This window comes from Balaenoptera ricei, chromosome 2 (genome assembly GCF_028023285.1).
Source record: "Balaenoptera ricei isolate mBalRic1 chromosome 2, mBalRic1.hap2, whole genome shotgun sequence".
NCBI classification, from domain to species: domain Eukaryota; kingdom Metazoa; phylum Chordata; class Mammalia; order Artiodactyla; family Balaenopteridae; genus Balaenoptera; species Balaenoptera ricei.
In genome coordinates this window covers 184,075,846-184,101,739 of record NC_082640.1, presented here as the reverse complement: position 1 = coordinate 184,101,739, position 25,894 = coordinate 184,075,846, and the positions used below count along the sequence as shown (strand labels likewise).

The window sequence follows — 25,894 nt, the reverse complement described above, 5'->3', positions numbered from 1 at the left end:
GAATTTCAACTGTTACTCACATTAATCTCCATCCTCCTATTATACAGAGGCAACCAGAGCTCCTGTCCTTGGAAGATGCTAAATCATCTCTACTGCCTTCATTCTGAGGAGTACACAACACAGAAGATGATAAAAATATTGAGACCTAATCGCCACTGATCCTTGTTTTCTGCATTTCATTTACTCAGTAGTTAGGTATCATTAGTTTTTCTTTCTCTCTTATCTTAAAAGAAAAAAACTCAATCTTTAGTCTGAGGCAGAACAATTAAACTGTATTTACTGATGCATTTCTATCTAACTTTGGACCAGGAGGTGACCTTCACCCATTTATTTAATGGGCAGCAGTGTTTTCAATGTTTGTTAACAGTATCTTTTGCCAAACAAAACACATTCATATTTGGACAATGTTTCACCTTATTTTTCCTTATGTTTATTTATATTTGCTTAAAGGTTCTAACACAGATCCATTAATAATAACAAATCTAAGTCTGTGAAATCCATACATAGATATGATCTATTTATATTCTTGTCATCTCTCTATAGAAACAGTTTCACCAGAAGGAAGAGACTACTATGGTCTGGGTTGGACCTCAGAGTTTCAGACATGTTTTCATCGTTCAGGACTCTTCCCGTCACGATCATCATCATTGGTCCATCACTGAGTCTCTTTTCTTCCATCATGTCTATATTTGTATTGACTAAATCATTAATTAATTGGTAATAATAAAAATAATATATGGTTCACTAAATATTCCAAGAATAAGACTCTTCAATACCTCTAACCTCAGTTTACAGAATCGTTTCCCACTAACGGTCCATCTCTTCCAATTTTCAACCTCAATCCTATCCATTATCAATTATTCAAAAGAATATTTCTTATATTTATCATTGAACTATGAGTAAGTTTTTGATTAACTTAATACTTTTTAATAACACCGTGAGTACCCTCAAACGCACCACCAGTCCAAGACAACAACCTTGCCCATTGTTCACCTTAGTTTCCTTCCTGACACAGGGGCGGTGTGACAAGTGAGCACAGCAGAAGCTGAAATAGCAGGAACACCCATCCTGAAGAATAACAAGCAGACAAGGTGATAAAAATACTGAGATACGCTCTCCATTGATCCAAATATCACACTATTCATTTGCACAGTAATTGAGGCAGTGACTAAATTATGGTAATATTTGTTTCTTTTTCCCTTAATAAATCAAATGTCAAAGTTGTAACTGACTCAGTCAGTAACCAATACCTGTCACTTTCTATATCACCCCTAGCCAAAGAGGTGATATACCACTTCTTTCCCAATGGTTACAAGTCTTTTCAATAAATTTTTTTTTAAAGAATTATGGGGTTTTTTTGATGTGGACCATTTTTAAAGTCTTTATTGAATTTGTTCCAATATCGCTTCTGTTTTATGTTTTGTTTTTTTGGCCACGAGGCATGTGGGATCTTAGCTCCCCGACCAGGGATCGAAGCCACACCCACTGCATTGGAAGACGAATTCTTAACCACTGGACCACCAGGGAAGTCCCTCAATAAATATTAATGTATTAATATACGATAGTAATTTTTGCCTAACCACATATTTTTATAATTGGAAAAGGCTTCACATTCATCATTTTTTTATTTTACACATCTGTATATTCACTATTTCATTGATTCAGTTATAAAAATAGAAAAAAATGCCTGGTCATAATAACCAAAACAAACATCTTTGTATATTCCTAACCACTGCCTATAAGGTCACTGCAAACAGGAAAATGGACTAGAATCCCTTTGCATCGGACCTCAGAGCTCCAGACACGTATTCATCGCACACAACTCATACGCCACTGGTAGTCATCATCGATCCAATATTGTCCCTTTTTTTCTAAATATATTTCTATTTCTTTATTGTGTAAATCACAAATTCACTAATAATTTTATCAGTACAATTAGAAAAACAAGAAGAGCTTTTTTTTTTTTTTACGTGATGATCCATTTATTTATTTATTTATTTATGGCTGTGTTGGGTCTTCGTTTCTGTGTGAAGGCTTTCTCTAGTTGTGGCAAGTGGGGGCCACTCTTCATCGCGGTGCACGGGTCTCTCACTATCGTGGCCTCTCTTGTTGCGGAGCACAAGCTCCAGACACGCAGGCTCAGTAATTGTGGCTCACGGGCCTAGTTGCTCCGCGGCATGTGGGATCTTCCCAGACCAGGGCTCAAACCCGTGTCCCCTGCATTGGCAGGCAGACTCTCAACCACTGCGCCACCAGGGAAGCCCAAGAAGAGCTTTGATGTATATAGAATTATTCTTACTTTAATACATCTCTCATTAACACCCTCAGTTTTCCGTATATTCATTAATCAATACAATGATTCTTATACCAATTCTCAACACTGAGATGCAGCTGCCTTCTTTACTTATAGTCCACATTTCTTAATCATACATTGAATTACTTTAATAAAAAAACAAACTGAGGGAAAGAACTTCGACTATTACTCACATTAATCTCCATCCTCCTACTATTCAGAGGCAAGCACAGAGCTCATGCCCATGAAAGATGCTAAATCATCTCTATTGCCTTCATTCTGAGGAGTACAGAACACAGGAGATGATACAAATATTCAGACCTAATTGCCATTGATCCTTATTTTCCAAATTTCATTTACTCAGTATTTAGGTAGTTATTATTTTTTCTTTCAATACTTTCTATTTTGTTAAAAGAGAAAGCTCAATCTTTAGTCTGAGGCAGAACAATTAAACTGACTCTTACATATGCATTTCTATCCAAACTGGGTCAAATAGGTGACCCTCAGCCATTTATTTAATGGGCATCAGTGTTTTCAATGTTTGTTAACAGTAACTTTTGTCACAAAGTTCCAATTTGGACAGTTTCACCCTACTTTTCCTTATATGTTTATTTATACTTGCTTAATGGTTCCATCACAGATCCATTAATAACAACAAATCTAAGTCTATGAAATCAATATAAGAATATGATTTCTTTATATTCCTGACATCTCTCTATAGAAATAATTTCAAACAGGGAATAGACTACTTATGATCTGGGTTGGACCTCAGTTTCAGCCATGTTTTCATCGTCCAGGACTCTTCCCATCACGATCATCATCATTGGCCCATGATTGAGTCTCTTTTCTTTGTTCATTTCTATTTGTTTATTGACTAATTCAGTAAGTCACTCATAATAATTTTAAAACCCTATTATTCACAAATCCCAAGAAGAGTCATGATATTGCTATCTATAAATAGATCATTCTCACAGCAATGTACCTCTTTTTAAATTATATGTTGTTACTCATCTATGCATTAATCAATGTTTCATAAACTTCTGTATCACTGAGCTGCATTGTCCCTCTGTTATCCTATATGGAACTTTCAAATAGTACACTGTATACACACACAGAGGAAAAAAAATCACTGAAACCAAGACAAGAAATGTGACTATTACTCACATTGGTCTCTGTGCTTCTAACACAGAGATGCAATCATTAAGGTGCATCACCATGGAATAACGCTTCATCAGCGCGAATGTGTCCATTTTGAACAATACGAAGTACAGTCAATGAGAAAAAACAACAAATTTATTGCCATTGACTCTTGCATTCTACATTTCATTTACCCAGTCATTTAGGAATTTATAACTTTTTTATAATGCAGACATTGTTTTCTCTTAACAGGAAGAACAACTTCAGACTTGAGATTGACTCAGAACAATAAAATCAACTCTGAATAGTTCAAGTCTATCTGATACTTGGCCAGAGAGGTGATACCCTTGAGCCATCCATTTCATAATGGACATCAATGTTGGCAATTTTTATTAATATTTCTTGCCTCATTATATATGTTCCTAATTAGACAATAATTTACTGTTCTTCTTCATCTATTATCTACATATCTTTAATGGTGCTCTCATTGCTGTATTACTAATTTTTAAACTCGGTCTAAGCACTTGAACTTCTTAACATCTGTGCATAGGATGAAATAAACAAAGAAAAAGAGTACGGATTGTGTTGGGCCTCAGCGTTCCAGACCCTTATTTTGCATCATCCATGGTCATGTGTTAATCAACATTGATTCATTTGGGCCCAGGTTTAGTTCATTTATTTATATATTTGTATCAATTAAATCATCACTTCACTTATAATAATAAAATAAATACTTGAATAACAAAAACCAAAGAACCAGCCATTGGATATCCCTGACTTGTCTCTAATACCAACATAGATTATACCATTCATTAATAAATATGAATGTTATATATTATCAATTAATCAACATAAGGTCTCATATGATATTTATCATTGGGCCATAGTTAACTTTTTGATTATATTTACTACTTTCAAAGAATACAATGAAAACACTTAAACCAACTCCCCAAACCAAGACAGGAACCTTGGCTATAGCTCACCTGGGTCTCTGTCCCATAGCAACCTGAAAAGGAGAACCTTGATCAAAATGGAGGCTGAACTCACCTTGAGCTTCTATTCTGAAAAGTACCAAACAGAGAAGGTGATGACCGAGATTGAGACTTTCACACCATGGATCGGCGGATTTGTTGACTGATGCTTTCATTGGCTCAATTAGCATAACCAATGAAAACGCATGAAGAGAAAGACCACATTTCTTTTGTATTGGACCTCAGCGTTTCAGACACATATTATTCGTCACCGATGACCCATACGCTGGCATTTATCATCATCGATCCAGAAGAGATGACTTTCTCTTCATTCATTCTATATCATTTATTGGTTAATTCATTAATTCACTAATTACAACTTTAAAACAATATGATTCACGAAACACCAAGAAGTCCTTGTTATTCCTGATATGTATCTTGAGTCATTCTCAAATCAATGTATCTTTGTTATTAATTATACAACTTTTCATAAATGCTTTAATCATTGTGATTCTATTAATCACATATTTGTTACAAGGACACATTGGACTTTCTGGAATATTTTTAATTCTTTTGGTTAATACAATGAAGACCCTTAACAAAACATCCAAACCAAGGAAAGAATTTGCTTATTACTCACATAGATCTCTGGGATCCTAAAACACAGATCCTATCCTAAGGCTGTCGATCAAGGAAAGGTCCTTAAATCAGGTCCACTGTGTCGCTTCTGAGGAGAAGAGGGAAGAACAGATGATAAAGACGGTTGAGACATTCTCTCCACTGATCATTGATTGCTTTTACCTTTCATTTAATCAGTCCTTAGGCAATCATTAATTTGGTGTGAATATTCATTTCTCTTAAGAAAATGAACAAGTTTGACCCTTGACCAGATTATGAACATTATGTAAGACTTTTATTCCCTTAGAAAACAGTTAAGAGTCATATACCATTCACATATTTATATAATGGCCAATGCTTCATGCATTCATCTTTACTGATTTATATAATTATTTATAGATTCTCTCATTTATCCAATTATAATAATAGATGAAAATGCATGCACATAAGGATCAAATCAAGATCTCAGTATATTCCTGACATCTGTCTATAGAATACCTTCAAATAATGAAAATGTACTAGATTAATTTTATTGGGTCTCAGAGTTCCAGACCCACACTCATCGTATATGACTCATACGCTGCCAGTAGTCATCATTAATCCAGTACTGTATCTCTTTTTCCTCATTCCTTTCCACACCATTTATTGATCAATTCATAATTCAGTAATTATAATTTTAAAAATGGTTATTCATCGGAACCACCAAAGAGCTTAGAAATCTCTAATATATATTTAGAATCATTCTCATGTAAACATCTTTCATTAATAACTCTCATTTTTCATTTTATGAATGAATCAATATAATACTTCATATTAATCCCATATTTCACACTGGGCTATTTGGATTTCATTGATTATATTTCACAACTTACAATAATACAGTCAATAGACTTAAATAAAATATTGAAACTAAGATCAAAATTTGTCTATTACTCACATGGTCTCCACAGTCCTAACACGTGAATGCAACCAGAGCTCTCAGGACCATAGAAGAATCCTTCAACCAGCTTAAGTGCTCCCATTCTAAGGAGTACAGAGCAGAAAGGATGATAAAAAATTTCAGACCTTATCTCCATTGAGCCTTGTTATCCACATTTCATTTACTCATTTAAGCATTCATTAATTTTTCATAGTGTAGTATTTTTTTCTCTTAGCAAGAGAAAACCTTAAACTTGAGACTGACCCAGAACAATAATGTTGACTCTTACTTATCAGTGTCTGTATGATCCTTTCAGCAAAAGGGCAAGACACTTATTCATTTATTGCTTAAAGGGCATGAATGTTTTCTATTTTATTAATAATATTTCTTGCCTGACCACATATGATCCTGGTGGACAATGCTTCACCTTCTCCTTTTCATCTTTTTTTTACATTTTTTCATGGCTCAATTACTGATTTATTATTATTAATACATTTAACCCCAAAAATGGTATATGATGTTTGTATTTTCCTAACATCGACCCATGGGGTCATTTATAACAGAACATTGGCTAGATTTTGCATTGTGTGGAATCAGGGTTACAGACACATGGTACTCACCATATATGACTCCTATGCCTCCAGTCATCATCAGTGGTCCAGGAGGGGCTCTTGTCTCCAGTATCATCTACATCTGTTTATTGATTAATTCACTATTATTTAAATGACTTCCCTGGTGGTCCAGGGGTTAAAACTCCATGCTGCCAATGCAGGGGGCCCGGGTTTGATCCCTGGTCAGGGAACTAGATACCACATGCTACAACTAAGAGCTCACATGCCGCAACTAAAGACCCTGCATGCCACAACTAAAGATCCTGAATGCTGCAACTAAGACCCGGCATAGCCAAATAAATAAATAAATATTTAAAAATAAATAAATAAACATAAGTCACACAAATAAATCATGAGTAAGACCCTTAAATATCCCTAACATCCATCTAAACCATCATCTCCCCTGACACTCAACTCTTTCATTAACTGAACTCAGTTTTTCATATATGGATTAATCATCATATTCCTTTATATCAATGATATTTGACTTTGGCAAGTTTGGACTTCTATTATATTTAATACTTTTTAACAATACAATAAGTGTCTTTTTAAAAATACTGCTCAATCCAAGACAAGAACACTGACTACTACTCACATTGTTCCCCTTCCTCCTAACACACAGATGCAACCACAGGGCTCCTGACCATGGAAGATGCTTAGATCAGCTCAAGGGCATCCATTCTGTGGAGTACAGGGCAGAGCAAATGATAAAAAACTGAGAACTAATCTCCACTGATCCTTGCTTCTGCACTTCATTTTTCAGTGGTTTAGACAATCATTAATTTGGAGTACATTTATTTCAATTTCTCTTAAGAAAATGAACTTAAAACTTGACGCTGACCGAGAAAATGAGCAGTGATTATTACTACAATTGTCCATATTTCTCCTAGTCAAAGATTTTTCATGTACCATTTATTTCTCTTTGGACTTCACTGTTTTCAAGTTTACTAATATTGCTTCTTCTATCACCACATATGTTTATAATTGGACAATATTTCACTGCCTTCATTTTTATTTATTTATATGCTTGTTTATTTGATTAACCCAATTATAAAATATAAAGAAAATGCATAAACATAAAGACCAAAAACAAGTCCCTTGTATATATCAGACAAGTGTCTCTAGAATCAACTCAAATAGGACAATGGACTAGATTCTATTTGCATCGGACATCAGACTTCCAGTCATCGTACACAACTCATACGCCACCAGTAGTCATCATCGATCCAATATTGTCCCTCTTTTTATTCACTCATTTCTACATGCTTTATTGACTAATTCAGAAAATCAATCATAATAATTTAAAACAGTTTATTCACAAAACCCAAGAAGAGTCATGATATCCTTATTCTGTAAATAATTCATTCTCACAGCAGAGTATCTTTCTTAAAAATAATGATGCCATTTTTCAACTATGCAGTAATCAATTAATGTTTCATAAAATTCAATATATATCACTGAGCTACAGTTGGCCTTCTTTTATTCTGTATGGAACTTTCAAATAAAACAGTGAATAAATGCACAGGAAAAAAAAATCACTGAAACTGAGACAAGAAATTTGACTATTATTCACATTGGTTCCTGTGAATCTAACACAGCGATGCAATCATAAGGTGCATGACCATGGAATAATGCTTAATCAGCTCAAATGTGTCCATTTTCAGAAGTACAATGCACAGTGGCTGTTTAAAAAGAAAAGGAAAATTTATTGCGATTGATTCTTGCTTTCTAGATTTATAGTACTCAAATCATTAGGAATTTATAACTTTTTCATAATTTAGAGAATTTTTCTATGAACAAAAAGAACCTCAAACTCGAGAATGACACAGATCAATAAAACTGACACTTAATCATCACATCTGTATGATGCTTGGCCAAAGAGGTGACACCATGGACCCATTCATTTCCTAATGGGCATCAGTGCTGGCAATTTTCATTACTATTTCTTGGCTGACAATATATTTTCATAGGTACATAATAATTTACCTTTTCTTCTTAAGCTATTATTTATATATCTTTAATGGTTAATTATTTATCCATTAATAATACTAAATCAAAATCTATTAACCCAAACTAAGAGCATGACTTTATATATTTCAATCATCTGTCCATAGGACAAAATCAATGTAGAAAATAGAGTGTGTACACTTCCTGGCCCTCAGGCTTCCAGATACTTATGGTTCCTTGCCCATGCCTCATCCTCTACCCAACTTCATCTTTGGTCCCCTTGGGTCCAATTTTAGTTCATTCATTGGTACATCTCTATCAATTAAATCATTATATCATTAATACTAATGAAAGAAAAACATGAATACCCAAAACCCAAGAACCAGACCAGCGAATATCCCTAACTTCTCTCCAATCATTATCACCATACATGAGATCTCCTTGGTTAATGAATTTCCAGGTTCTAGATTATCACTTCATCAGCATAAGCTCTCATGGTTATTTTTCAACAGGCCATCATCAACCCTTTGATATATGTCGATTATGCTTGAAAATACAATGAAAACACTTAAACCAATTCCCCAAACCAAGAGAGGAACACTGGCCATGACTCACCTTGGTCTCTGTCCCATAGCAACCAGAAAAGGAGAGCCTTGATCACAATGGAGGCTGAAATCACCTTGAGCTGCTATTCTGAAAAGTACCAAACAGAGAAGGTGATGACCGAGATTGAGACTTTCTCTGCTTTGATCCGCAGATTTGTTGATTGATGCTTTCATTGGCTTAATTAGCATAACCAATGAACATGCATGGAGAGAAAGACCACATTTCTTTTGCATTGGACCTCAGAGTTCGAGACACGTATTATTCATCATCGATGACTCATACGCCGGCATTTATCATCACTGATCCAGAAAATATGAATGTCTCTTCATTCTATATTGTTAATTGATTAGTTCATTGATTCACTAATTATAATCTATAACTCCATGAGTCACAAAACCCAATAAGGCCTTGATACCACTAACGTGTCTCTAGAAAGATACTCACATCATTATATCTCTTTCATATTTATGATCAGTTTTTCAAATCTGCATTAATCAATATAATGCTTCATATTAATCTCTTTATTATCAATAGGATAAAAATGGCCTTCTTTAATTATACTTCAAATATTTTATTAATACAGTAAATATGTTAGACAAACCACCCAACCCAAGACTACAAACTTGATTCTGCTCACACTGTTCTCTTGGCTCCTAAAACAAAGATGCCATCCTAGGCTGGTGCTCAAGGAAGAATCTTTCTTTCAGGTCCAGTGTGTCCACTCTGAGGAGTATAAAGCAAAGCAGATGATAAAAATGGTGCAGACACTCTCCACTTTCCCTTACTTCAACATTCACACAGATATTTAGGCAATCATTAATTTAGTGTATGTATTAAGTCTGTTTAAAACGAACCACTTCAATCTTGCCACTGAGCCAGAATATGAAGGTTGTCTACAAATTATCCTGTCTACCTCATTCTTACCCTAAGTGGTAATGGTCATGTACCATTCATTACTAATTGAACTTCAGGGTTTCCATGATATATTAATAATATTTCTTGTCTCACCACATATTTTGGTAATTGGAAAGTGTTTTACTCCATTCATTGTTAGTTTTAATTATATATTTATTTATAGATTCTCATATTATCCAATTATAATAATAGAATGAAATGCATGAACACAAAGACGAAAAACAAGCCCCTCATTTATTCCTAACATTTGTCTATAGGACACCTTCTCAAGTTGAGAATGGACAAGCTTAATTTAATATTGGACCTCAGAGTTCCAGACATGTATTCATCGTATACAACTCATATTGATGATGACCAGAAATCATAATCGATCCAGTACTGTTCTTCTTTCTACATACATTTCTATTTCTTTATTGATTAAATTAAAAACTCACTAATAATTTTAGCAGTACAATTCAAAAAACCCAGGAAGACCCCTGATGTACATAGAATTATTCTCAGTTTAATACATCTCACACTAACAGTCTCAGTTTTCCATATATGCATTAATCAATATGATGGTTTGCATATACATACTCAACACCGAGATACAGCTGCCTTCTTTATTTATATTCCACATTCCAAACAATACAGTGAATTACTTTAATAAAAAAACAAACTGAAAAACGAACTTCAACTATTACTCACATTAATCTTCATCCTCCTATTATACAGAAGCAACCACAGAGCTCATGCCCATGGAAGATGCTAAATGATGCATTCATTCTGGGGAGTACAGAACATGAAAGATAATAAAAATATTGAGACCTAATCACCACTGATCCTTGTTTTCTACATTTCATTTAGTCAGTATTTAGATATTTATTATTTTTTCTTATTCTCTCTATTTTTTGTCTTGTTAAAAGAAAAAACACAACCATTTGGCTAAAGCAGAACAATTAAACTGATGCCTACTTATGCATTTCTATCTAATCTTGGTCAAATAAGTGATCCTCACCCATTTATTTAATGGGCATCAGTGTTTTCAATGTTTATTAACTGTATCTTTTGCCTCACAAAATATGTTCAATTTGGACCATGCTTCACCCTATTTTTTCCTTATATGTTAATTTATATTTGCTTAATGGTTCCATCACAGATCCATTAATACTAGCAAATCTAAATCCATGAAATCAATATAAGAATATGATCTTTAAATATTCCTGACCTCTTTCTACAAAAGTAATTTCAAAGAGGGAGAGACTATTTATGTTCTGGGTTGGACCTCAGAGTTTCAGACATGTTTTCATCGTTCAGGACTCTTCCCGAAACGATCATCATCATTGGTCCATGACTGAGTCTCTTCTCTTCGTTCATTTGCAAATTTGCATTGATTAAATCATTAATTAATTGGTAATAATCCCAAGAATAAGACCCTTCAATATCCCTAAGCCTCAGTTTACAGAATCATTTCCCATTAAGGGTCCATCTCTTGCATTATTCAACCTCAATCCTGCCCACTATCAATTATTCAAAATAACATTTCTTCTCAGATTTATCATTGAACTATGAGTAATTTTTGATTAATTTAATACTTTTTAATAACACCATGACTACCCTCAAACACATCACCTAATGCAAGAACACCAACCTTGCCTGTTATTTACCTTAGTTACTTTCTGACACAGAAGCAGCAGGACAACTGAGCACAGCAGAAGCTGAAGTAGTGGGAACATCTGTCCTGAAGAGTAACAAGCAGACAAGGTGATAAAAATATTCAGATTTATCCATTTATTTATTTATTTAGTTAGTTAGTTATTTATTTTCCATTTATCCAATATTCCGCTATTCATTTGCACAGTAATTTAGTCATTTAATAAATTATGGTAATTATTTGTTTGTTTTTTCCTTAATGAATCAAATGTCAAAGTGGTTACTGACTCAGTCAGTAACTAATACCTATCATTTTCTGTATCACTCTTAACCAAAGAGATAACATCTTTATATCACTTTTTACCTAAAAACGTCTTTTCAATATATATTAATGTATTTGTATATAATAGTAATTTTTGGCTAACCACATATTTTTATTATTGAAAAGCCTTCATATTCATCATTATTTAATTTACAAATTTGTATATTGACTATTTCATTGATCCAATCATAAAAATTTTTTAAATGCATGGTCATAATAACCAAAATAAATATCTTTGTATATTCCTAACCTCTGCCTATAGGATCACTTCAAACAAGACAATGAAATAGATTCCATTTGCATTGGACCTCAGAGTTCCAGACACGTATTCATCGTACACGACTCTTACGCCACGGGTAGTCATCATTGATCCAATACTGACCCTCTTTTCTACATACATTTTTATTTCTTTATTGTACAAATCCCAAATTCACTGATAATTTTAGCATTACAATAAAAAAACCAAGAGTACTGATGTATATGGAATTATTCTTAGTTTAATATATGTCTCATATTAATGCTCAGTTTTCCATATATGCATTAATCAATATAATGGTTTGTAATAACATACTCAACACTGAAATGCAGCTACCTTCTTTACTCATATTCCACATTTCTTAACGATAGAGTGAATGTCTTTAATAAAAAAACAAACTGAAAAAAGAACTTCAACTATTACTCACATTAATCTCCATCCTCCTATTATACAGAGGCAACCACAGATCTGGTGACCATGGATGATTCTAAACCATCTCTAGTGCATTCATTCTGAGTACAAAACACAGAAGATGATGAAAATACTGAGACCAGAAGCCACAGATCTTTGTTTTTGGAATTTCATATACTCACTATTTAATTATTTATTAGTTACTGTTTTTCTATTTATTTTTTACCTTGTTAAAAGAAAAACCTCAATCTTTAGTCTGAAAAAGAATAATTTAATGACTCTTACGTAGGCATGTCTATAGAAACTTGGTCAAGGAGGTGACCCTCACCCATTTATTTAATGGGATTCAGAATTTTCAGTTTTTATTCACAATATCTTTTGCTTCAACAAAGGTGTTCATATGAGAAAAATACTTCACCCTATTTTTCCTTATACATTTATATTTGCTTAATGATTCCATCACAGATCAATTACTAATAACAACTATAACTCTATGAAATCAACAAGAATATGATCTTTTGGTATTCCTGACATCTCCCTATACAAACAATTTTAACAAAGGAAGTAGACTACTTATGCGCTGCATTGGACCTCAGAGTTTCAGACATGTTTTCATCACTCAGGACTATTCTTGGAACGATCATCATACTTGGTCCATGAATATGTCTCTGTTCTTTGTTCATTTCTATTTGTTTATTGACTGATCAAGTAATTCATTCACAAACATTTTTAGACTCTATTTTCTGCAAAACCCCAAAAGAGCATGATATCCCTACTGTGTAAATAGTTCAATTTCATATCAATGAAACTTTTTTGAATTAGATGCTGTTTTCATTTATTTATTAATCATTTAATGTTTCATCAAATTCTCTATTTCTTGTTGAGCTTGGCCATCTACTATTCTGTATGGAAATTGTGAACTTTACCCTTAATACACACAGACACACAGACACACACACACACACACGCAAACACAGAAATCAACAAAACCATGAGAAAAAATATGATTAAATATTTCTTAATAGATCTTTATTGGAGTATAATTGCTTCACAATACTGTGTTAGTTTCTGTTGCACAACAAAGCAAATCAGCCATATGCATACACATGTCCCTATATCCCCTCCCTCTTGAGCCTCCCTCCCATCCTCCCTACCCCACTCCTCTAGGTCATAGCAAAGCACCGACCTGATCTCCCTGTGCTATGCTGTTGCTTCCCACCAGCCAAATATTTTACATTCAGTAGTGTATATATGTCAATGCTACTCTCACTTCGCCCTCCCACCCCATGTCCACAAGTCCATTTTCTATGTCTACCTCTTTATTCCTGCTCTGCATCTAGGTTCATCAGTACCTTTTCTTTTTTTAGGTTCCATATATATGCATTAGCATACGGTATTTGTTTTTCTTTCTGACTTACTTCACTCTGTATGACAGACTCTAGGTCCATCCACTTCACTACAAACAACTCAATTTCGTTTCTTTTTATGGCTGAGTAATATTCCATTGTTTACATGTGTCACATCTTCTTTATCCATTCATCTGTCGATGGACATTTAGGTTGCTTCCATATCCTGGCTATTATAAATAGTGCTGCAATGAACATTGTGGTATATGTCTCATTTTGAATTATGTTTTTCTCAAGGTATATGCCCAGTAGTGGGATTGCTGGGTGGTATGGTAGTTCTATTTTTAGTTTTTTAAGGAACCTCCATACTGTTTTCCATAGTGGTTGTATCAATTTACATTCCCACCAACAGTGCAGGAGGGTTCCCTTTTCACCATACCCTTACCAGCATTTATTGTTTCCAGATTTTTTGATAATGGCCATTCTGACTGGTATGAGGTGATACCTCATTGTAGTTTTGATGTGCATTTCTCTAATAATTAGTGATGCTGAGCACCTTTTAATGTGCCTGTTGGCCATCTGTATGTCTTCCTTGGTGAAATATCTATTTAGGTCTTCGGCCCATTTTTTAACTGGATTGTTTTGTTTTGTTTTGATATTGAGCTCCATGACCTGTTGTATATTTTGGAGATTAATCCTTTGTCTGTTGTTTCATTTGCAAATATTTTCTCCCATTCTGAGGGTTGTCTTTTTGTCTTGTTTATGGTTTCCTTTGCTGTGCAAAAGCTTTTAAGTTTCATTAAGTCCCACTGTTTATTTTTGTTTTTATTTCTGTTACTCTAGGAGGCAGGTAAAAAAGATCTTGCTGTGGTTTATGTCAAAGAGTGTTTTTCCTATGTTTTCCTCTAAGAGTTTTATAGTGTCTGGTCTTACGTTTAAGTCTTTAATCCATTTGGAGTTAATTTTTGTGTATGGTGTTAGGTAGTGTTCTAATTTCATTCTTTTACATGTAGCTGTCCAGTTTTCCAGCACCACTTATTGAAGAGGCTGTCTTTTCTCCATTGTATGTTCTTGCCTCCTTTGTTGTAAATTAGGTGCCCATAGGTGCGTGGGTTTATCTCTGGGCATTCTATCCTATACCATTGATCTATATTTCTGTTTTTGTGCCAGTACCATACTGTCCTGATTACTGTAGCTTTGTGGTATAGTTTGAAGTCGGGGAGCCTCATTCCTCCAACTCCATTTTTCTTTCTCAAGATTGCTTTGGTTATTCAGGGTCTTTTGTGTCTCCATACAAATTGTAAAATTTTTTGTTCTAATTCTGTGAAGAATGCCATTGGTAGTTTGATAAGGATTACATTGAATCTGTAGATTGCTTTGGGTAGTATAGTCATTTTCACAATATTGATTCTTCCAACCAGTTGATCGGAAGATCAATTGATCACCTCCTTAGGCACATTTATTCCTAGGTATATTATTCTTGTTCTTGCAATGGTAAATGGGAGTGTTTTCTGAATTTCTCTTTCTGACTTTTTGTTGGTGGTGTATAGGAATGCAGAGATTTCTGTGCATTAATTTTGTATCCTGCAACCTTACCAAATTCATTGATTAGTTCTAGTAGTTTTCTGGTGGCATCTTTAGTATTTTCTGTGTATAGTATCATGTCATCAGCAAACAGTGACAGTTTTCCTTCTTCTTTTCCAATTTGTATTACTTTTATTTCTTTTTCTTCTCTGACTGCTGTAGTTAGGACTTCCAAAACTATGTTGAATAAGAGAGGTGAGAGTGGACATCCTTGTCTTGTTCCTGATCTTAGTGGAAATGCTTTCAGTTTTTCACCACTGAGTATGATGCTTGCTGTGGGTTTGTCATGTTGAGGTAGGTTCCCTCTATGCCCATTTTCTGGAGAGTTTTTATCATAAATGGGTGTTGACTTTTGTCAAAAGCTTTTTCTGCATCTATTGAGATGATCATATGGGTTTTATTCCTTATTTTATTAATGTGGTGTATCACATTGATTGATTTGCATATATTGAAGAATCCTTGCATCCCTGGGATAAATCCCACTTGATTATGGTGTATGATCCTTTTAATATGTTGTTGGATTCTGTTTGATAGTATTTTGTTCAGGATTTTTGCATCTATGTTCATCAGTGATGTTGGTCTATACTTTTCTTTTTTTGTGATATCTTTTTCTGGTTTTGGTAACAGGGTGATGGTGGCTTCGTAGATTGAATTTGGGAGTGTTTCTGCCTCTGCAATTTTTTGGAAGAGTTTGAGAAGGATGGGTGTTAGCTCTTCTCTAAATGTTTGATAGAATTTGCCTGTGAAGCCATCTCGTCCTGGACTTTTGTTTGTTGGAAGATTTTTAATTATGGTTTCAATTTCACTACTTTTGATAGGTCTGTTTATATTTTCTAATTCTTTCTGGTTCAGTCTTGGAAAATTGTACCTTTCCAAGAATTTCCATTTCTTCATGGTTGTCCATTTTATTGGCATATAGTTGTTTGTAGTAGTCTCTTATAATCCTTTGTATTTCTGCACTGTCGGTTGTGATTTCTCCTTTTTCATTTCTAATTTTATTGATTTGCATCCTCTCCCTTTTTTTCTTGATGAGTCTGGCTAAGGGTTTATCAATTTTGATAAAGAACCAGCTTTTAGTTTTATTGATCTCTGCTATTGTTTTATTCATTTCTATTTCATTTATTCCTGCTCTGATCTTTATGATTTCTTTCCTTCTACTGACTTTGGATTTTCTTTGTTCTTCTTTCTCTAGTTGTTTTAAATGTAGAGTTAGATTGTTTATTTGAAATTTTTCTTGTTTCTTGAGGTGAGATTGTATTGCTCTAAACTTCCCTCTTAGAACTGCTTTTGCTGCGACCCATAGGTTTTGGGTCGTTGTGTTTTCATTGTCATTTGTTTCTATGTATTTTTTTATTTCTTCTTTGATTTCTTCAGTGATCTTTTGGTTATTAAGTAGCACACTGTTTAGCCTCCATGTATTTGTGTTTTTTACAGTTTTTTTCCTGTAATTGATTTCCAGTCTTATAGCTTTGTGGTCAGAAAAGATGCTTGATATGATTTCAATTTTCTTAAATTTTCCAAGGCTTCATTTGTGACCCAAGATGTGATCTATCCTGGAGAATGTTCCATGTGCACTTGAGAAGAAAGTGTATTCTGCCACTTTTGGGTGGAATGTTCTATAAATATCAATTAGATCTATCTGGTCTGGGTGTCATTTAAAGCTTGTGTTTCCTTATTTATTTTCTGTTTGGATGATCTGTCCATTGATGTAAGTGGGGTGCTAAAGTCCTCTACTGTTATTGTGTTACTGTCGATTTCTCTTTCATGGTTGTTAGCATTTGCCTTACGTATTGAGGTGCTCCTATGTTGGGTGCATAAATATTTATAATTGTTATATCTTCTTCTTGGATTGATCCTTTGATCATTATGTAGTGTCCCTCCATATGTCTTGTAAGAGTCTTTATTTTAAAGTCTATTTTATCTGATACGAGTATTGCTACTCCAGCTTCCTTTTGATTTCCATTTGTATGAAATATCTTTTTTCCATCCCTTCACTTTCTGTATGTGTATGTGTCTTTCTGTGTCTATATGTGTCACTAGGTCTAAAGTGGGTCTCTTGTAGACAGCATATATAAGGATCTTGTTTTTGTATCCATTCAGCCAGCCTGTGTCTTTTGGTTGGAGCTTTTAATCCATTTACATTCAAGGTGATTATTGATATGTATATTCTTATTACCATTTTCTTAATTAATTTGGGCTTGTTTTTGTGGGTCTTTTTCTTCCTTTGTGTTTCCCACTTAGAGAAGTTCCTTTACATTTGCTGTAAAGATGGTTTGCTCGTGCTGAATTCTCATAGCTTTTGCTTGTCTGTAAAGCTTTTGATTTCTCCATTGAATCTGAATGAGATCCTTGCGGGGTAGATTAATCTTGGTTGTACGTTTCCCCTTTCATCATTTTAAATATGTCCTGCCACTCCCTTCTGGCTTGCAGAGTTTCTGCTGAAAGATCACCTGTTAACCTTATGGGGATTCCTTTGTATGTTATTTTTTGTTTTTCCCTTGCTGCTTTTAATATTTTTTCTTTGAATTTAATATTTGTTAGTTTGATTAACATGTGTCTTGGTGTGTTTTCCCTAGGGTTTATCCTGTATGGGACTCTCTGTGCTTCCTGGACTTGGGTGACTATTTCCTTTCCCATGTTAGGGAAGTTTTCAAGTATAATCTCTTCAAATATTTTCTCAGACCATTTCTTTTTCTCTTCTTCTTCTGGGACCCCTATAATTCGAATGTTGGTACATTTAGTGTTGTCCCAGAGATCTCTGAGATTGTCTTCAATTCTTTTCATTCTTTTTTCTTTATTCTGCTCCTCGGCAGTTATTTCCACCATTTTGTCTTCCAGCTCACTTATTCGTTCTTCTGCCTCAGTTATTCTGCTATTGATTCCTTCTAGTGTATTTTTCATTTCAGTTATTGTGCTGTTCATCTCTGTTTCTTCTTTAGTTCTTCTAGATCTTTGTTAAACATTTTTTGTATTTTCTCAATCCATGCCTCCATTCTACTTCCGAGATTCTGGATCATCTTTACTGTCATTACTCTGAATTCTTTTTCAGGTACATTGCCTATTTCCTCTTCATTTATTTGGTCTTGTAGGTTTTCACCTTGCTCCTTCATCTGTGACATATTTTTTGCCGTCTCTTTTTTTTTTTTTTTTATGAGTGGGATTGTTTCCTGTCTTACTGGTTGTTTGGTCTGAGGCTTCCAACACTGGAGTTTGTAGGCTATTGGGTAGAGCTGGGCCTTGGTGCTGAGATGAGGAACTCCGTGAGACCTCACTCCGATGAATATTCCTTGGGGTCTGAGGTTCTCTGTTAGTCCAGTGGTTTGGACTCAGAGCTCCCACCACAGAAGTTTCAGTCTGACACCTGGCTTGTGAACCAAGATCCTGCAAGCCTCCTGGGGCAGCAAAAATAAATAAATAAATAAATAAATAAATAAATAACAATAACAAAGTAAAAAATAAAATTAGACTAGGAAACTAACAGATGTGTTAGAAAGAACATAAAAATAAAAATATAGATGAGGGGCTTCCCTGGTTGCTCAGTGGTTAAGAACCCACCTGCCAATGCAGGGGACACGGGTTCGAGCCCTGGTCCGGGAAGATCCCACATGCCATGGAGCAACTAAGCCCATGCACCACAACTACTAAGTCTGTGCTCTACAGCCTGCGAGCCACAACTACTAAGCCCACATGCCACAACTACTGAAGCCCACGCACCTAGAGCCCGTGCTCTGAAACAAGAGAAGCCACCACAATGAGAAGCCCATGCACCGCAACAAAGAGTAGCCCCCGCTCGCCACAACTAGAGAAAGCCTGTGCGCAGCAACGAAGACCCAACACAGCCAAAAATAAAAACAAATAAATTTATTTTAAAAAAATATATATATAGATGAATCAACAACCAGAAGGTACATCAGTACCACAGTAGTAAAGGAGGAGGAGGGAAAAGAAAAAAAAGGGGGGGGGGGAAGGCCTTCGTTTTGGAGGGTGGGACCTAAGCAAGGGTGAGGTTTGGGCAGTGGGTGGGGCCTATGCTCAGGACCCACAGGGCTGGAAAAGGTCCTGGGGGTTGTGGGTGGTGGGGCTTAGGCTCAAGGAACAGAAGGGGCCCAAGCATGCCCCCCCACCCCTAGTCTCAGAAGGCAGGGGACCTCACCTGGGAGCCCAGCAGGCTTCTTGGGCTCGAGTGGGTGGGGCAAATGCCCTCCTCTCCTCTCCTGCTCCTCCCATCTGGGAGGATCCCTCCCTCCTGCCTCTCCTGATCTCCCCATCCTCTCTCCTGTGCCCCCAAGGACCTATGCAGCCTAGAGGGGGCTTTGGAGGGCAGGGGATCGACCTGGGAGCTCAGCAGGCTCCCCAGGCCCCAGCGGGTGGGGCAATTGCTCTCTGCTCCTTTCCTGCTCCTCCCGGAGGGCCTCTCTCACCTGCCTCTCCTGTTTTATGCTCGGCCTCCTTCTTATGTCCCCAAGGACCCACACAACCTGGAGAGGGCTTTGGAGTGTAGGGGACTGGCCTGGGAGCTCAGCAGGCTCTCCAGGCCAAGCGGGCAGGTCAATGGCCCTCCGCTCCTCTCCCGCTCCTCCTGGATGGCTCCTCCTGCCTGCCTCTCCTGATCTCCCCAGCCTCCCTCTTATGCCCCCAGGACCCACGCGGCCTGGATGGGGCGTTGGAGCTGGGGTACCGGCTTGGGAGCTCAGCAGCCTCCCCGGCCGAGTGGGCCAAGCGATTGCCCTCCGCTCCTCTCCTGCTCTTCCTGGAGAGTCCCTCCCGCCTGCCTCTCCTGATCTCCCTGGCCTCGGGGACGCTGATCCTGTCTGGACTCCACTTCTCCTCCCCCTTCAGTCCCCTTACATCCTACTGGTTCACTTTGGGGTTCCTCCCGTCTCCTTGGGCATCAGAGTCCCCACCAGCGGCCGGCAGGCACCCTAGTTGTGGGGAGACGCTAACTCTGTGTCTTCCCACACTGCCATCTTGACTCTGCCTCCCATGATTAAATATTTTTTAATGAAAAACAATCACCTGAACCAAGACAAGAAATTTGACTATTACGGACATTGGTCTTTCTACTTCTAACACAGAGATTCAGTCATGAGGCACATCACCATGGAATAAGGCTTAATTACAATTTTAACACTCTATAGATTGAAAATACAACAAACACATGAAATAGATAATGACTCTAGAAAATTCTCATATCATTATATCTCTCTCATATTTATTATCAGGTTTCATACATGCATTAATCAATAGAAACCTTCATATCAATTACTTGTTTATCAATAGGATAAAGACAGCCATCTTTAATTATATTCCAAACACACTATTAGCATAGTAATTACTCTTAGAAAACAGAGCAAAAGAAAGCCTAAGAATTAACTGATGCTAACACTGGTCTCCTGGCTCCTAAAAAAAGATGCCACCCAAGGCAGATGCCCAAAGAAAAATCCTTAGATTAGCTTTGAATAGGACATCAAAGTTACGGACACAAATTCAACTTTCATGACCCATAAGCCACCAGGAGTAATCAGCCATACAGTGTTAACTTCTGTGACCTCAAGTATTTGGACATTGTTTATTGAATAATTCAATACGTCACAAAATAATTGAAAGTGCTATTAAACACAAAACCGAAGGAGAGTCATGATATCCCTATTCTGTAAATAGTTCATTCTCACAGCAATGAATCTCTTCTGTGAATTACGATGCTGCTTTTGTATTTTTTTTTTTCAGCTACGTAGTAATCAACTAATGCTTGAAAAATGCAACATTTAAAACTGAGCTGCGTTGGCTTTATGTTATCCTATATGGATCTTTCTAAAAATAAACTGAGTGTACACTCAGAGGAAGGAAAAATACTGAAGAAAGACAAGAAATTGGATTATTGATCACATGGGTTCCTGCAGTTATATGATGCATCTCCATGGAATCGATCTATTATGGCCATTCCTTCTCTTTGCTTATTACTACATTGTTTACTGATTGAAGAAATAAATCTCTCATAAATGTTGAAAAACCTATTAATCACAAAACTTAAGGGCAGTCATGATATCCCTCTTATCAAAACAGTTCATTCGCACAGCAGTGCGTCTCTCCCATAAATCATGATGCTGGTTTTCTGTTGATTTGTTTTGTATTGTTTTGATTTGTTTGTTTTTTCCATCAGGGCAGTAATCAATTAATGTTTCATAAAATGTAACATTTATCACTGAGCTGCATTGCCCTTGCTTTTCCTGTATGTATCTCTCCAATAATACACTCAATGCACACACAGAGGGACAAAAAAATAACGGAAACCATGACATGAAACTTATTACCCACATGGGTTCCAGCAATCATAAGGTGCATCACCATGGAATATTGATAGCTTAATCAGCTTGAATGTGTCCATTTTAATCAGTAGAAAGCACAGTCAATGAAACAAAACAGAGAAAGAAAAAGGAAACTTTATGGACATTGATGCTTTCTTTCCAAATTTAGAGTTCCCAATATTCACGAATTGATCACTCTTTCATAATGCAGAGATTTTTCTTCTTCTACAATCAAAAATACCCTCAAACTTGAGAGTGCCCCAGAACAATAAAATTGACTCTTAATTATTCACATCTAAATGATGCTTGGCCAAACAGTTGACCCCTAGGTCCACTTGTTATTAACGGTCATAACTGATGGAAATATTTAGGATTGCTTCTTGCCAAACCCCATGTGTCCACAGTAGGCAATAATGGACCTTTTCTTCTTAATCTACTATTTATATATTTTGAAGTGTTCTATCACTGATCGATTAATAGTATGAAATATAAATTGAGTAACACAAAATAGGAGCATGATTTTATATAGTCCGAACATCTGTCCAAGGGAAAAAATCAATGTAGAAAACAAAGTATGTATCCTTTCTTGGACCTCAGGATTCCAGATACTTATAGTTCCTTGGCCATGCCTCATCCTCTACCCAACGTCATCGTTGGTCCCCTTGGGTCCAATTTTAGTTCATTCATTGATACATCACTATCAATTAAATCATTACATCATTGATATTAATGAAAGAAAGACACGAAAAACCAAAACCCAAGAACAGTATACCCATGAATATCCCTAATTTCTCTCCAATCTCTATCACCATACATGAGATCTCTTTCCTTAATGCATTTCCAGGATCTAGATGATCACTTCATCAGCATAAGCTCTCATGGCTTATTTTTCAACAGGCATCATCAACCCTTTGATATATATCAATGACTTTTGAGAATACAATGAAAACACTTAAACCAGTTCCCAAACCAAGGCAGAAACCCTGGCCATAACTCACCTGGGTCTCTGTCCCATAGCAACCTGAGAAGGAGAACCTTGATCACAATGGAGGCCAAAATCACCTTGAGCTTCTATTCTGAAAAGTACCAAACAGAGAAGGTGTCGACTGAGATTGAGACTTTCTCTCCATAGATAGGCAGATTTGTTGATTGATGCTTTCTTTGGCTCAATTAGCATAACCAATGAAAAAGCATGAAGAGAAAGACCACATTTCTTTTGTATTGGACCTCAGAGTTCCAGACACGTATTATTCATAATCAGTGACTCATACGCTGGCATTTATCATCATCAATCCAGAAAAGATGACCTTCTCTTCATTCTGTATGTTTCACTGATGCATGCGTTAATTCACTAATGCCAGTTATGACCCTCTAGGGTTCGCAAAACTCAGCGAAGCCTTAATATCGCTCACCTGTCTCTAGAACCATTCTCACATCATCATATCTCCCTCATATTTATTATCTGGTTTTTGCTTCACAAGAGTTCCTGTTTATCAATGGGATAAAGAGTCCCTCCTTTAATTTTCTTTAACCCATTTTGTTAGCATAGCCATTACTATTAGTGAAAACACCCACCCCCGGATTAGGAACTAGATGATGCCTACATGGGTCTCCCGGCTCCTATGACCAAGATGCCATCCTACGCTGGCGCTCAAAGAATAATCCTCCTGAAGTCCAGTGCATCCAACCTGAGGAGTGTAAAGCAAAGCAGAAGATAAAACTGGTGGAGACACTCTCCACTCATCACTGCTTCCAAATTCACGTCATTATTTAGGCAATACCTAATGTAGCAGATGTGTGAAATCTGTTAAAAAGAAACCACTTCGATCTTGCTGCTGTGCCAGAATATGAGGGCTGTCTACCGATTCTCCTGGCCCCCTCCTCCTTACCCTATGTGGTAACAGTTATGTGCCATGGCTTTCCAATTGAAACTCAGGCTTCCCTTGACATATTAACGGTATATCTCATTTCCACCCATATATCCGTGAATAGAAATTGTTTTCCATCATTTTTCTTTATTTTAATTCATATATTTATGAAGAGGGTCTCAGTTTTTCATTTGCATGGAAAAAATGAAAAGGCATGAACACAAAGACTGCAAAGGAGCCCCTCATTCATTCCTGACCTCAGCCTCTAGGGTCACTTCCAATAGGACAATGGACTAGATTCCATTTGCATTGGACCTCAGAGCTCCAGACACGTATTCATCGTACATGACTCAGACGCCACCAGTAGTCATCATCGATCCATTAGTGCCCCTCCTTCTCTTCATGTATTTCTACATTGTGTACTGATTAAGGCAATAAATCTCTCATAAATACTGAAAAGCCTATTAATCACATAACCCAAGGGCAGTCATGATTTCCCTCCTCTCTCCATAGTTCATTCTCACAGCAGTGTGTCTCTCCTGTAAAGCACGATGATGATTTTGTGTTGTTTTGTCTTGGTTTATTTTATTTTTTTCATTGGGGCAGTAATCAATTAATGTTTCATAAAATGTAACATTTATCACTGAACTGCACTGGCCTTTTGTTTTCCTATATGAATATCTCGAATAATACCCTGAATGCACACCCAGGCAGACAAAAAAAAAAAAACCAGAAACCATGACAAGAAATTTGCTTATTACTCACATGGGTTCCTGCAATCATAAGGTGCATCACCATGGAATACTGATAGCTTGCTCAGCTCGAATGTGTCCATTTTAATCAATAAAAGCACAGTCGATGAGACAAAAGAGAGAGAGAGAAAGGAAACCTATGAACATTGATGCTTTCTTTCCACATTTAATGTTCTCAGTCATGAGGAATTGACCACTCTTTCATAATGAAGAGATGTTTTTTTCTACAAAAAATAATACCCTCAAACTTGAGAGTGGCCAAGAACAATAAAATTGACTCAATTATTCACATCTACATGACTCTTGGCCAAACATTTGACTTCCTAGGTCCAATTGTAATTAAGGGGCATAAGGGGTGGAAATCTTTAGGATTACTTCTTGCTGGCCCACATGTGTCCACATTTGGCAATAACTGACCATTTCTTCTTAATCTACTATTTACATATTTTGAAGGGTTCTATCATTGATCGATTAATAGTATTAAATATAAATTTAGTAAACCAAACTAAGAGCATGACTTTATATATTCTGAACATCTGTCCATAGGAAGAAATCAATGTAGAAAAGAGAATACGTATCCTTCTTGGCCCTCAGGCTTCCAGATACATATGGTTCTTTGCCCATGCCTCATCCTCTACCCACCTTGTTTTTTGGTCCTCTTCGGTTCAATTTTAGTTCGTTAATTGATATATCTCTATCAATTAAATCATTATATCATTGATACTAATGAAAGAAAGACACGAATATCCAAAACCCAAGAACAAGACCTGCAAATATCCTTACGTTCTCTCCAATCACTATCACCATACATGAGATCACTTTCCTTAATGAATTTCCAGGATCTAGATGATCACTTCATCAGCATAAGCTCTCATGGCTTATTTTTCAACAGGCATCATCAACCCTTTGATATATATCAATGACTTTTGAGAATACAGTGAAAACACTTAAACCAATTCCCCAAACAGGAAACCTGGCCATAACTCACCTGGGTCTCTGTCCCACAGCAACCTGAAAAGGAGGACCTTGATCACAATGGAGGCTGAAATCACCTTGAGCTTCTATTCTGAAAAGTACCAAACAGAGAAGGTGATCACCGAGATTGAGACTTTCTCTCCATAGATTCGCAGATTTGTTGACTGATGCTTTCACAGGCTCAATTAGCATAACCAAAGAAAACACATGAGAAGAAAGACCACATTTCTTTTGTACTGGACCTCAGAGTTCCAGACACGTATTATTCGTCATTGATGACTCATACGCTGGCATTTCTCATCATCGATCCAGAAAAGATGACTTTCTCTTATTCTATATGTTTCACTGATTCATGCGTCAATTCACTAAGGCCAATTTTGACATTCTAGGGTTTGCAAAACACACCGAGGCCTCGATATCACTCAC

General features: G+C 36.3%; 1 long non-coding RNA gene, 15 other non-coding genes and 2 pseudogenes across 16 annotated transcripts; all 18 read right to left on the bottom strand.

Annotated features, from left to right (window-relative positions):
* Positions 1 to 583: 583 nt before the first annotated feature.
* On the bottom strand, positions 584 to 655 carry LOC132361418 (small nucleolar RNA SNORD113/SNORD114 family). The gene has a single exon (XR_009501710.1). It is a non-coding gene; the product is annotated as a small nucleolar RNA SNORD113/SNORD114 family (small nucleolar RNA).
* Positions 656 to 1,782: 1,127 nt separating this feature from the next.
* On the bottom strand, positions 1,783 to 1,854 carry LOC132361390 (small nucleolar RNA SNORD113/SNORD114 family). The gene has a single exon (XR_009501687.1). It is a non-coding gene; the product is annotated as a small nucleolar RNA SNORD113/SNORD114 family (small nucleolar RNA).
* Positions 1,855 to 3,054: 1,200 nt separating this feature from the next.
* LOC132361441 (small nucleolar RNA SNORD113/SNORD114 family) lies at positions 3,055 to 3,124 on the bottom strand. The gene has a single exon (XR_009501729.1). It is a non-coding gene; the product is annotated as a small nucleolar RNA SNORD113/SNORD114 family (small nucleolar RNA).
* Positions 3,125 to 4,636: 1,512 nt separating this feature from the next.
* Positions 4,637 to 4,711, bottom strand: LOC132361405 (small nucleolar RNA SNORD113/SNORD114 family). Its single transcript, XR_009501700.1, has one exon. It is a non-coding gene; the product is annotated as a small nucleolar RNA SNORD113/SNORD114 family (small nucleolar RNA).
* An 840-nt stretch (positions 4,712 to 5,551) lies between these two features.
* Positions 5,552 to 5,623, bottom strand: LOC132361393 (small nucleolar RNA SNORD113/SNORD114 family). Its single transcript, XR_009501690.1, has one exon. It is a non-coding gene; the product is annotated as a small nucleolar RNA SNORD113/SNORD114 family (small nucleolar RNA).
* A 902-nt stretch (positions 5,624 to 6,525) lies between these two features.
* LOC132361411 (small nucleolar RNA SNORD113/SNORD114 family) lies at positions 6,526 to 6,599 on the bottom strand. Its single transcript, XR_009501705.1, has one exon. It is a non-coding gene; the product is annotated as a small nucleolar RNA SNORD113/SNORD114 family (small nucleolar RNA).
* A 1,115-nt stretch (positions 6,600 to 7,714) lies between these two features.
* Positions 7,715 to 7,778, bottom strand: LOC132361407 (small nucleolar RNA SNORD113/SNORD114 family; annotated as a pseudogene).
* Positions 7,779 to 9,110: 1,332 nt separating this feature from the next.
* LOC132360772 (uncharacterized) lies at positions 9,111 to 10,784 on the bottom strand. Its single transcript, XR_009501176.1, has 3 exons — positions 10,705 to 10,784; positions 9,740 to 9,825; positions 9,111 to 9,189 (listed from the first exon to the last, which is right to left on the bottom strand). It is a non-coding gene; the product is annotated as an uncharacterized LOC132360772 (long non-coding RNA).
* LOC132361375 (small nucleolar RNA SNORD113/SNORD114 family) lies at positions 9,335 to 9,409 on the bottom strand. The gene has a single exon (XR_009501676.1). It is a non-coding gene; the product is annotated as a small nucleolar RNA SNORD113/SNORD114 family (small nucleolar RNA).
* LOC132361412 (small nucleolar RNA SNORD113/SNORD114 family) lies at positions 10,316 to 10,392 on the bottom strand (annotated as a pseudogene).
* Positions 10,785 to 11,275: 491 nt separating the features above from the next.
* LOC132361421 (small nucleolar RNA SNORD113/SNORD114 family) lies at positions 11,276 to 11,347 on the bottom strand. Its single transcript, XR_009501713.1, has one exon. It is a non-coding gene; the product is annotated as a small nucleolar RNA SNORD113/SNORD114 family (small nucleolar RNA).
* Positions 11,348 to 12,273: 926 nt separating this feature from the next.
* On the bottom strand, positions 12,274 to 12,345 carry LOC132361373 (small nucleolar RNA SNORD113/SNORD114 family). The gene has a single exon (XR_009501674.1). It is a non-coding gene; the product is annotated as a small nucleolar RNA SNORD113/SNORD114 family (small nucleolar RNA).
* An 878-nt stretch (positions 12,346 to 13,223) lies between these two features.
* On the bottom strand, positions 13,224 to 13,295 carry LOC132361437 (small nucleolar RNA SNORD113/SNORD114 family). The gene has a single exon (XR_009501725.1). It is a non-coding gene; the product is annotated as a small nucleolar RNA SNORD113/SNORD114 family (small nucleolar RNA).
* A 7,733-nt stretch (positions 13,296 to 21,028) lies between these two features.
* LOC132361430 (small nucleolar RNA SNORD113/SNORD114 family) lies at positions 21,029 to 21,100 on the bottom strand. The gene has a single exon (XR_009501720.1). It is a non-coding gene; the product is annotated as a small nucleolar RNA SNORD113/SNORD114 family (small nucleolar RNA).
* A 1,359-nt stretch (positions 21,101 to 22,459) lies between these two features.
* On the bottom strand, positions 22,460 to 22,534 carry LOC132361435 (small nucleolar RNA SNORD113/SNORD114 family). The gene has a single exon (XR_009501723.1). It is a non-coding gene; the product is annotated as a small nucleolar RNA SNORD113/SNORD114 family (small nucleolar RNA).
* A 560-nt stretch (positions 22,535 to 23,094) lies between these two features.
* LOC132361382 (small nucleolar RNA SNORD113/SNORD114 family) lies at positions 23,095 to 23,169 on the bottom strand. The gene has a single exon (XR_009501681.1). It is a non-coding gene; the product is annotated as a small nucleolar RNA SNORD113/SNORD114 family (small nucleolar RNA).
* Positions 23,170 to 24,050: 881 nt separating this feature from the next.
* LOC132361367 (small nucleolar RNA SNORD113/SNORD114 family) lies at positions 24,051 to 24,122 on the bottom strand. The gene has a single exon (XR_009501668.1). It is a non-coding gene; the product is annotated as a small nucleolar RNA SNORD113/SNORD114 family (small nucleolar RNA).
* A 1,582-nt stretch (positions 24,123 to 25,704) lies between these two features.
* On the bottom strand, positions 25,705 to 25,779 carry LOC132361384 (small nucleolar RNA SNORD113/SNORD114 family). Its single transcript, XR_009501683.1, has one exon. It is a non-coding gene; the product is annotated as a small nucleolar RNA SNORD113/SNORD114 family (small nucleolar RNA).
* Between the last annotated feature and the right edge of the window lie 115 nt (positions 25,780 to 25,894).